This window comes from Colobus angolensis, unplaced genomic scaffold (assembly GCF_000951035.1).
Source record: "Colobus angolensis palliatus isolate OR3802 unplaced genomic scaffold, Cang.pa_1.0 Scaffold239, whole genome shotgun sequence".
Taxonomy (NCBI): Eukaryota; Metazoa; Chordata; class Mammalia; order Primates; family Cercopithecidae; genus Colobus; species Colobus angolensis.
In genome coordinates, this window is record NW_012115588.1 from 1,800,074 (window position 1) to 1,810,508 (window position 10,435).

A 10,435-nucleotide genomic window follows, 5' to 3' on the forward strand; every position below is an offset into this window, starting at 1 on the left:
ACCCAGTAGTGGGATGGCTGGGTCATATGGTACATCTAGTTCTAGATCCTTGAGGAATTGCCATACTGTTTTCCATAATGGTTGAAGTTAGTTACAGACATAAATCCCATTTTGAGCAAAAGACACACACAATCTGCCTCACATCTATGTTTCTCAGAGGTGGAGGAGAAAGACTTATTATCTTTTAAAGATGTTCACATCTGAGAGCAATTCACAGCTTACTTATTCCAGCCAGACAGAGGAGGTGAAATGAGTATGGGCTTCAGTAGGCAGAGCACCAGCTCTGATGGTGGTGACCCTCTGAAGGCCACTTAATCTCTCTGAGCTTAGGTTTACTGATGCACCAAGTGTAGAGAACACCATCTTGTTGCAAGAATTAAATGGGCAGGAATGTAAAGCTTCTTGAATGGTCCCTCAGAAAATTTAAGAACACGGGGGCCTGTGCAGACAGCCCCTCACCACTGACTCTACACCCCCCACGCATATCCTCCTTGGTGGCACATGCCCAGACTCCTTATCTGATGACACATTTGCAGGAGTAAAGGTCACAATTGCTTAATTAAAGCATCACCACGTGCGAGCTAAGTGGCGAGCAGGCAGCCAGTTCTAGCCAATCAGACAGCTACAGAACCCACTAATAGCAGGCTTGGAGGTCTGTACGGGGCGCACTGCCTGCTCTGTGGTTCCTCTGAAGACCACAATTCCCGATCTTGGCACGCTCAGTTGGCGACAACATAATTTAATATAATGAAAGACAAATGCAGTTTAAAATATGAAAATGTTCACAAAGTACGGTTTGGGTATCACTTTACAATAAGAAGATTTCATTTAAACTTCACAATACTAGCCACAGTTGATCCTATCTAAAGACCACCCTGCAGGTCCAGGCAGAGGCCCCGTCACAGGCCTCCCTGGAAGCTCTGGGCTTGGGCTCAGAGGCCCATATGGGGTCTTGGCTGGTGGCCTCAGGCAAAACCACTGACCCCTTCAGCTCTACCTCTCTTTCTCCTCTGAACAATGAATAGGGAACCAAAACAACAAGGCTGTTCTGAAAACAAAATGAGAGCTATGGAAAGCTTATTGGCAAAATGCAAATGCCTAGACAACCAAGCTCTTTTTATTTATACTTTTTTTAATTACAAAGTTATTACTTAAACATTAATCTAAAAGTAAAAGGGCAATGGTACAGTTTGGAAAACAAGGAGAAACTTCCCATAATTCTAAAACCTTAACTATCACTGCTGCACCTTATCTTCACACAATTTCACACAGGTGAGCAGTGCTTACAGCTTTATCATTTGCTTTCTAAGTCCTATTTCTCATCACTGAGGGATAAGCTATCATCACCAGTACTCCCTTCCAGTCCTGAGTCACTATGTGTAGTGTAGTCAAGCAACATCCCTTGATTCCAGGATCAGGCTTTCTAGAACCATCCCATTAAACTGAGGCAGAGAATCACCAACCCAGAAGAGAGCAAGGCCTCTGCATGGCAGGGCTGCCCTCAAAACCCAGGGAGGATATGACCATCACCAGGCCCTCACCCCAACACACGGGCCAGGTGCCAACAGCAGCTTACAAAAGGTGCTGAGAAGAAGACAGGCCCTGTAAGTGCCAGGATACGAGGGGAGTCCATGCAGGGCAGGAGGCTTCACCCACACCAATAACCCACGCACACACCCGTGACCCCCAGTCACCAAGGAAAGGTCCACAAAGTTTTGGAAGGATTTTTAAATAGAACTGGATAAAATCACTTGGGGCACTTTAAAGGTATAGTTTGCTGGCAAATTCACTTAAGTAGAGTGACAGAGTGACTGCAGGAGCACTGTGACCAGGTACACATGCTGGGCTCCTGGGGTCCATCACCTCATGCTGCCCCACCAAAATCCTATGAGGCAGGGCGCTCAGTATCCTGGCGCAAAGGACTGCATGTATGGATCCTCCCAAAATTCGTATGTTGAAATTCTGCCCCTCAGTTTGATGGCATTAGGAAGTAGGGCCTTTGGAAGCTAATTAGGCAGGGCCCTCATGAATGGGATTAGTGTTCTTACAACTTTTTTTTTCTAGTTTTTGTTGAGATGGGGTCTCACTATGTTACCCAGGCTGGCCATGAACTCCTGGCATCAAGTGATCCTCCTGCCTCAGCCTCCAAAAGTGTTGGGATTACAGGAATGAGCCACTGCACCCGGCCACTCGTGCCTTTATAAAAAGTACCCAGAGCTCTCTCGCCTTCTTTCTGCCATGTGAGGCTATAAGAAGTCAGCAATCCGCAACATGAAAAAGGACCCTCATCAGAATCCAACCATGCTGTACTCTGATCTCAGCCTTGCAGCCTGCTGAACCGTAAGGAAGAAATTTCTGCTGTTGACAAGCCACCGCATCTTTATTACAGCAGCCCCGACTGACTACGACACTCAAGTTTTGGAGACATTGAAGCATTTGGCCAAAAGCCACACAGTCACCTAGTGATGGAGCTCGAACCCACACCCAATATGACTCCAAAACCATGTTCCTAACCTCCAATACCTTATTGCAAAATTACCTTTCTTCTGCAGGAACTAACAGTGAAAGTGACATACTAACCTCAAGGATCTGTAAGCATAAACCATACGGAAAGAGAAACAGCCAGGCACGGTGGCTCATGCCTGAAATCCCAGCACTTTAGGAGGCTAAGGCAGGCGGGCCATTTGAGGTCACGAGTTTGAGACCAGCCTGGCCAACATGGTAAAACCCCATCTCTGCAAAAAATACAAAAATTAGCTGGGCATGATGGTGCATGCCTATAATCCCAGCTACTTGGGAGGCTGAGGCAGGAGAATCGCTGGAACCCGGGAGGTGGAGGTTGCAGTGAGCCGAGATCGCACCACTGCACTCCAGCCTGGGCAACAAGAGCAAAACTCCGCCTCAAACTTTAAGGAAAAAAAAAGAGAAGTAGAACCCACACAGTTACTGCATTCCCAACCAAACACATAAATGCAGTTTAAGAGAATGAGTCAAGGCTGAGGCCATTCCCACTCGAAAAGCCCCTCTCATTGGAGTGGAGCCACTGCTTCCTAGGAACACAGGTGGCAATCCTTGAGACTCCCAGGGACAGAGGTGACCTTTGTGAAATTGAGTAACCTGAATTACCCCTGCCCCATCTGCATCCCTGGACTTCTCAACTGACATCTTGCTTCTCTGAAGATCTTCATCCCGGTATTTTAAATACCCAGAAGCTGCTCCCCAGTGAACTGTCCTCCAGGAGAATATAAGGCAGGTTACAACCTGAAGCCTTCTCTGCCCCCACCCTCTCACACACACCCCTTGTTCTTTTTTTTTTTTTTTTTTGAGACAATCTCGCCTGTCGCCCAGGCTGGAATGCAGTCGTACTATCTTGGCTCACTGCAATCTCTGCTTCCCAGGTTCAAGCAATTCTCTCGCCTCAGCCTCCCAAGTACCTGGGATCACAGTCACAAACCACCACACCCAGCTAATTTTTGTACTTTTAGTAGAGACAGGGTTTTGCTATGTTGGCCAGGCTGGTCTCAAACTCCTGGCCTCAAGTGATCCACCCACCCCAGCTTCCCAAAGTGTTGGGATTACAGGTGTGAGCCCTCTCTCTCAGCCACTGCTTGTTCTTCAGAGCTCTGCAGCTCTGCCCAGAATGGTCCTTCCCATCGGCCCCACCTGGACAGCACCTGTGGCTCTCGCACAATACCTCCCAAGTCACCTCCCTGAAGGTCAGCTCTCTGCAGTGTCCTGAGGACAGTGCGACCCGCCCTCCTGTCATGCAGTACTTTGTACACACTCCTATCTGGTACTGCCACAATGAATAGAGATAGTTTCCAGGCCTGCTGCCTATACTGAGCTGCCTTTACAGAGCAGCCACCATCTTTACCTCAAGATTCCAGAGCTGCAGGCAGAGCCAGGGGCACCAGACACGCAGTGGCCAGGACCACTCCCTCTGACCCACCCTGCCCGCTGCCTTCCACCCACAGATGCTCCCTCCACAGGAGCCACTGAGATATCCTCCAAACACTCTCAGTCCAGGGAGTGAAATGAAAATAAAAAGCAGGTACTTCCATGGGCAGCTTAATGGAGTGCCCCAGCTGACTGCAACTCTATCAATAGTCACATCACACGTGACACAACAGGAAGACAGGTGGATTCTCCACACACACTCCACACTGAGTGATGCCTACTGTGTGCAGTACTATCAGCTCCCGCATCTGAGTATTCAAAACATCTTTCAGAAATAGACCAGAAGTATTATTTTAAAAAGTAAAAATAAAAACATCTTTATTATGATTATTTTCATCAGAAATAAGCCACCTAACACCTGTGAAGCTCTAAAGTTCAGTGGTCTTTTTTTTTTTTGAGACGGAGTCTCGCTCTGTCGCCCAGGCTGGAGTGTAGCAGCACAATCTCGGCTCACTGCAACCTCCGCCTCCTGGATTCAAGCCATTCTCCTGCCTCAGCCTCCCCAGCAGCTGGGACTACAGGCGCCCGCCACCACGACCAGCTAGTTTTTGTATTTTTAGTAGAGATGGGGTTTCACCATATTGGCCAGGCTGGTCTCAAACTCCTGACCTTGTGATCTGCCCACCTTGGCTTCCCAAAGTGCTGGAATTATAGGCGTGAGTCACCACGCCCGGCCTAAGTTCAGTGTTCTTTTACATATATGAGCTCTTTATACAGCTGAGAATGTGTACTCTTTCAATAAACCGAAAAAATTAGTCCATAAAATGTTAGGAGTCTAGCCAGAAGGCCACAAGAAGCCACTGTTGGACAGTCCTGGCCACTGGCACAATCCACACCCAACTTTCAAACCCATTCAGCGGCTCTGGGCCCAGGGAGGAGCCTCTTGACTGCAGAAAGCATCTCATCTGTGAGGACATATTTGGATAGGACAAGTCAGACATTTGGAATTTTTACTTAACATTTATTTCACAACTATCTCAAGTGCTAAGGAACTGAGAAGTAGTCATTTTAATGTACTCTTTCATCAATAAGCATTAAATAAGTCTGCTCAAAACACTCAAGCCCTACAAACTGTCCCTATGAAAAATGTGGCAAGAAAAAACAACAAAAACAAATGAGTAGCCTTTTCACATACAGAAAGGTGTTTAGTGATCCAAACTCAGAGAGAAAAACAGTCCTTTCGGCAGATGAACAAATAGTTTCCTCTGTGAGTGACACATTCTGGGATATTTGAACTGCCAAATATAACTCATAATGACAACCACCAAGGAAGCAAAGCCTAATGGAAAAGCCCCAGGATGGCAACCAGGAGCCCCAGTTCTGGTCCCAGGACGGCCTCTGGCTGTGTGCTCCATCAACGTGCTGACCAAGCCTGGCCCACTTTCTTCATCACAGGAAGGAATATTACCACCCATACCACTCCGAAATGTTTTGAGGACCAAAGAAAGAGAGGTGGAAGTGCACCTTCTACAAATCCAAGTCAGCATTATTATTAGCTCAAAGATGACCCGGAAAAGAGGATTACAGAATATCACAGGTGAGAGGGAGCTTAGTGATGGAATGATTCAGTTCTTAACCTGGGTTCAGGCCTATGAAGCTGTCCCCTCTTCGTGGGAAGGGGTCACAGCTGCTATCAGATTTGCAAAAGGGGAAAGTCCTCTAAGTTCTTCCATTTACAAATGTGAAAACTGAGACCCGGAGTTCTGTGTGGATTGTCCCAGACCTCAGGGTTAGTCAGGAAAAGGCTGGACAAGAGCCCAAGGCTCCCAGTCTCCATCCATGCTCCTCCCCCTCTGTTATCCCATATTCCTGGGAGGAAAAATAATCATATGAATTTTATCTGGCCACAGAATACATTCTATAAACCACCACACACGCACTTTCCAAAGGTACAGCAAAATCTCTGGCCTTATGTATCGTTTTCAAGGCTTCTTGAGAGATCTTTGATAACTGAAACATCATTTTATTATTTCTTTTCTTTTTCTTTTTCTTTTTTTTGAGACAGAGTCTTGCTCTGCCTTCCAGGCTGGAGTGCAATGGCGCAATCTCGGCTCACTGCAGCCTCTGCCTCCCGGGTTTTAGTGATTCTCCTGCCTCAGCCTCCCGAGTAGCTGGGATTTTAGACGCCTGCCACCATCCCCGACTACTTTTGTATTTTTAGCAGAGACGGGGTTTCACCATATTGGCCAAGCTGGTCTCGAACTCCTGACCTCAAGTGATCCTCCCGCCTCAGCCTCCCACGGTGCTGGGATTACAGGCATGAGAACTGCGCCCAGCCCCATTTTATTATTTCTATATTCTCATCTCTGTCTAGTTCAGTGCCTGAAGTCAAGAAACATGCAAATGATTTTTTAAGGATTGAAAATAGGCCAGGTGTGGTAGCTCACACCTGTAATCCTAGCACTCTGGGAACCCGAGATGGGAGGATCACTTGAGGCCAGGGGTTTGAGACCAGCCTGGCAAAGATGGCAAAAATCCCATCTCTATTTTAAAATACACACACATATATATATTTATTTATTTATTTATTTATTTTTTAATTGAAAATTTAAAAGACCAGCCAGACACGGTGGCTCACGCCTGTAATCCCAGCACTTTGGGAGGCTGAGGCAGGTGGATTACAAAGGTCAGGAGATCGAGACCATCTTGGCTAACACGGTGAAACCCTGTCTCTACTAAAAATACCAGAAATTAGCCAGGCATGGTGGCGGGCGCCTGTAGTTCCAGCTACCTGGGAGGCTGAGGCAGGAGAATGGCGTGAACCCAGGAGGTGGAGCTTGCAGCGAGCCGAGATCAGGCCACTGCACTCTAGCCTGGGTGACAAAGCAAGTCTCCATCTCAAAAAAAAAAGAAAAGAAAAGAAAAAAGACCTTATTCTAGGAAACAAGAAAGACTCTATGATGCTTTAAGTTTTATTAAGCAAACAGATGAACATGCAATTATGAAAATAAACACAATTCAATAGGTAACTTAAGGAAAGATGGTTTTTAATTGTTTTATGTGTGGTTTTCATCAAAATGTCAAAACTTGTGCTCTTTGGTGGCCACTGTCCCTCAAGTAGTTACCCTTGGAACTGCAGAGATACCAAAAAATGATGCATTGTGCAGAATAATTTGAGAATTCTTTGAAGCCTGTCTCCAGTCCACAGACAGAGCATACTCATCTGAATACCAAAATTCTGCAGAAATTCCTACAAAACTAACCCAAGAACCACCACTGGGATGCATCTGGAGTCTATCTGGGGCAAGGACGAATGATACTTTCTGGTATATGAGGGATCAGTGCCCTGGCCATAAGGAAAGACTCTACCTGTGGAATGCAAACTGACCTCGTAACTAAGGCATTGCTGCACTGCCCTCAGGTATGCAACTACCATTCCAAACAACCTAACTGGAAAAAAACTAAGCCAGCACTATCGCTCACATGAATGTGGTCATTAATCGCATAATCTGCAGGGTGGCCTCCACAAAGCTGCCATTATAATTTGATGGCAGATAAAGCAGGCCCGAGTCAGCTGGGAGGTTCAGATGAAGGTGGTCAGAGAGCATCTGGTAAATGCCACTGCAAACTCTAAACATAAGGTGCCATTACTATTATTAAAGAAACCTTTCGATCTGGTTGACATCCCACAACATCCGGAATCATCCACTGATAACCCCTTCAGAATCAGGAAGCCAGAGCATGGCGCCCTTAACACAGCACGGACTTTCAAGGTATAAAGAAACAAAAGGCAAGGACATTTGTGCGAGGCCAAGGTGGGCAGATCACTTGAGGTCAGGAGTTCCAGATCAGCCTGGCCAACATGGTGAAACCCCATCTCTACTAAAAATACGAAAACTAGCCAGGCAAGGTGGCAGGCACCTGTAATCCCAGCTACTGAGGAGGCTGAGGCAGAGGAATCGTTTGAACCTGGAAGGCGGAGACTCTGTCTCAAAAAAAAGAAAAAAAAAAAAGCAAGGACAAATGCCCTTCTGCTCCCACTCCAGAAATGCCTGGCCATCAGAGATGTGGATGGGTACCCAGGATCAGGGAAAAGTCAATGTGATCTCCCTGCGGAATGCTATGTTGGAAACCCAGATATTATTTTTTTTTAATATACGCATACTTTTAGATTATTTATTTTTAGACAGAGTCTCTGTCACCCAGGCTAGAGTGCAGTGGCGTGATCTCGGCTCACTGCAACTTCCATCTTCCGGGTTCAAGCAATTATCATGCCACAGCCTCCCAAGTAGCTGCGATTACACATGTGCACCACCACGCCAGATTAATTTTTTTTTTTTTTTTTTTTTGAGACAGAGTTTTGCTCTTGTTGCCTAGGCTGGAGTGCAACAGCCCGATCTCGGCTCACCACAACCTCTGCCTCCTGGTTTCAAGCAATTCTCCTTCCTCAGCCTCCCGAGTAGCTGGGATTACAGGTGTGAGCACCACTACGCCCGGCTAATTCTGTATTTTTAGTAGACATGGGGTTTCTCCATGTTGGTCAGGCTGGTCTCGAACTCCTGACCTCAGGTGATCCGCCCACCTCGGCCTCCCAAAGTGCTGGGATTACAGGCGTGAGGCACCATGCCCAGCCTTAATTTTTGTATCTTTAGTAGAGACGGGGTTTCACCAGGTTGGCCAGGCTGGTCTCTAAGTTCTGACCTCAAGTGATCTGCCTGCCTCGGCCTTCCAAAGTGCTGGGATCCCAGGCGTGAGCCACCCCACCCAGCCTAGATTATTTAAATATCACATCACAACTTCACATACATTTGAGATTAAAAGTAATAAAGTTCCAAGTCCCAAAGCAACACGAGCTAAGGATACCATTTCCATTCAAACGAGATGTTATTCTTCTCCCAAAAAGCGGATAAAGAGTGCAGACCTAATCACTCGTCTACTTCTCTATGTTACTTTCCCAAGTAATAAATATAATCAGCCTAATGGCCACTTTCTTTAAAGCTTTAAGACTATCGTCAAAAGAAAAACACACCACATACCACAGAAATGTTTTTGATGTAGTGGCCTCATATCTCAACCAACATAACCTCACCAAGGAGGCTGCCAAACTCTAGAATTAAGTTTAGGTCCACACAAGTGAAAGTTTTCCAGGTGAATCAAGAGAGATCCAAGTTGCACTGGCACAGCTTCAATGTCTCTATGAAGAGGCTGCATGCAGGCCGGCTCATGAATCAAGTGGAATGACAACATCTTGGGCAAGAACAGGAGGGCTGGCATTCAACACTGCACACCTGGTCAGCTCCCTTGCCCTGGGCTCCAACCTGGCAATCACAGGAGGGTTAAAGCAGAACTTCAGCACATGGGAATAACTGCAGAGGGAGGCACCGAAAAGGAGGGAAGGAAGAAGGTGTGAGCTCACCATCTGCAGCTGAGGTTCAAACTCTTTGAGCTGGTCTCTTGTTTTTCATCAAGACAACAAGGCAGTATTTGGTAAACAATAAACAGCCCTGGAGACTCTGAGCAGCCTACTCCCTTAACCACAAAAACACGGGACAGGCAGGGGTAAAACGAGAAGACAGGATCCAGGAATCGTGCACGCACCCTCCCTCAGCCACCCAAGCTGAGAGTGGCATCCCCAGGTCCTGTTAAACCTCAAAGTTGCAGCCGTGTGGGCCCCAAGGCAATAGCACAGCTTGCTCCTCTGACCAACCAACTCCTTCTAAAAAGAAAATCGACTTTCTCTGATGGAGCCGAAATCCACTGAATCAATGAAATTCAACAGCAGCAGCAATCACTACCTCTCCAATCGCGGAACTCTCAGGATGCCTGGTCAGGCTTGAAAGCCCTAGAGGAGTAAGGGAGTTCGGATTTCTGATTCAGTGAGTCTGGGGAAACTCCGACTAGGGTCACAAGGGCAAACCTCCCCAGCCTCTCCTGCTTGGCCCCACCTCTAGGACGTGCTGCGGTAAGGGCTTTGCTCCCCCCGCCCTCCCCAGACACACACACACACACACAGAGCCGGGACAGGGAGGGTGGGAAGGAAGGAAATGGAGGCCGCTCATCAAAGCGCCCCAAATCAGCGCATCCGCGTGTGTCCTGCGTCGGCCCCAAGGCCACCCCAGGACCAAGCCCTGCCCTCTCACCGGAGCGTCCCAGCCACGCCTCCCCTCCAGCGCTGCTCCGGCAGCCTCGCCTAACCTCTGCACGCCTCGGATTCCCAGCTTCCTCCCAAATCGCGTCCCTCCAAAAGTCGCCCTAGCGCCTTCTGCAGCTGTCTACACCTCCCCCACTCCATTGGCAGCCCTTAACCCCCGACGGCCTGCTCCTGCACTTCTCTCTCCGGCAGGCCCCGGACCCCGGAAAACTGCCCCGCTCCCACAGCGCCGCCCCCACGGGCCCCTGCCCCTTCCCGGAGCCCACCCCACTCGCCCTCCCCAAGATGTCTTCTCCGGGCGCCCCCTGGGCCCCGAGCACTCGCCCCCTCCCACGGAGACAGGAAGTTCCGCGCGGCCCGACCCGCTTCCCTCAGGGCGCGGAGCTC

At 48.2% G+C, this 10,435-nt stretch overlaps 1 protein-coding gene across 2 annotated transcripts in view; it reads right to left on the reverse strand.

Annotated features, from left to right (window-relative positions):
* PACSIN2 (protein kinase C and casein kinase substrate in neurons 2) overlaps nt 1-10,435 on the reverse strand; it is a 146,287-nt gene that overhangs the window by 135,591 nt on the left and 261 nt on the right. The gene's annotated exons all lie outside the window — the stretch shown is intronic.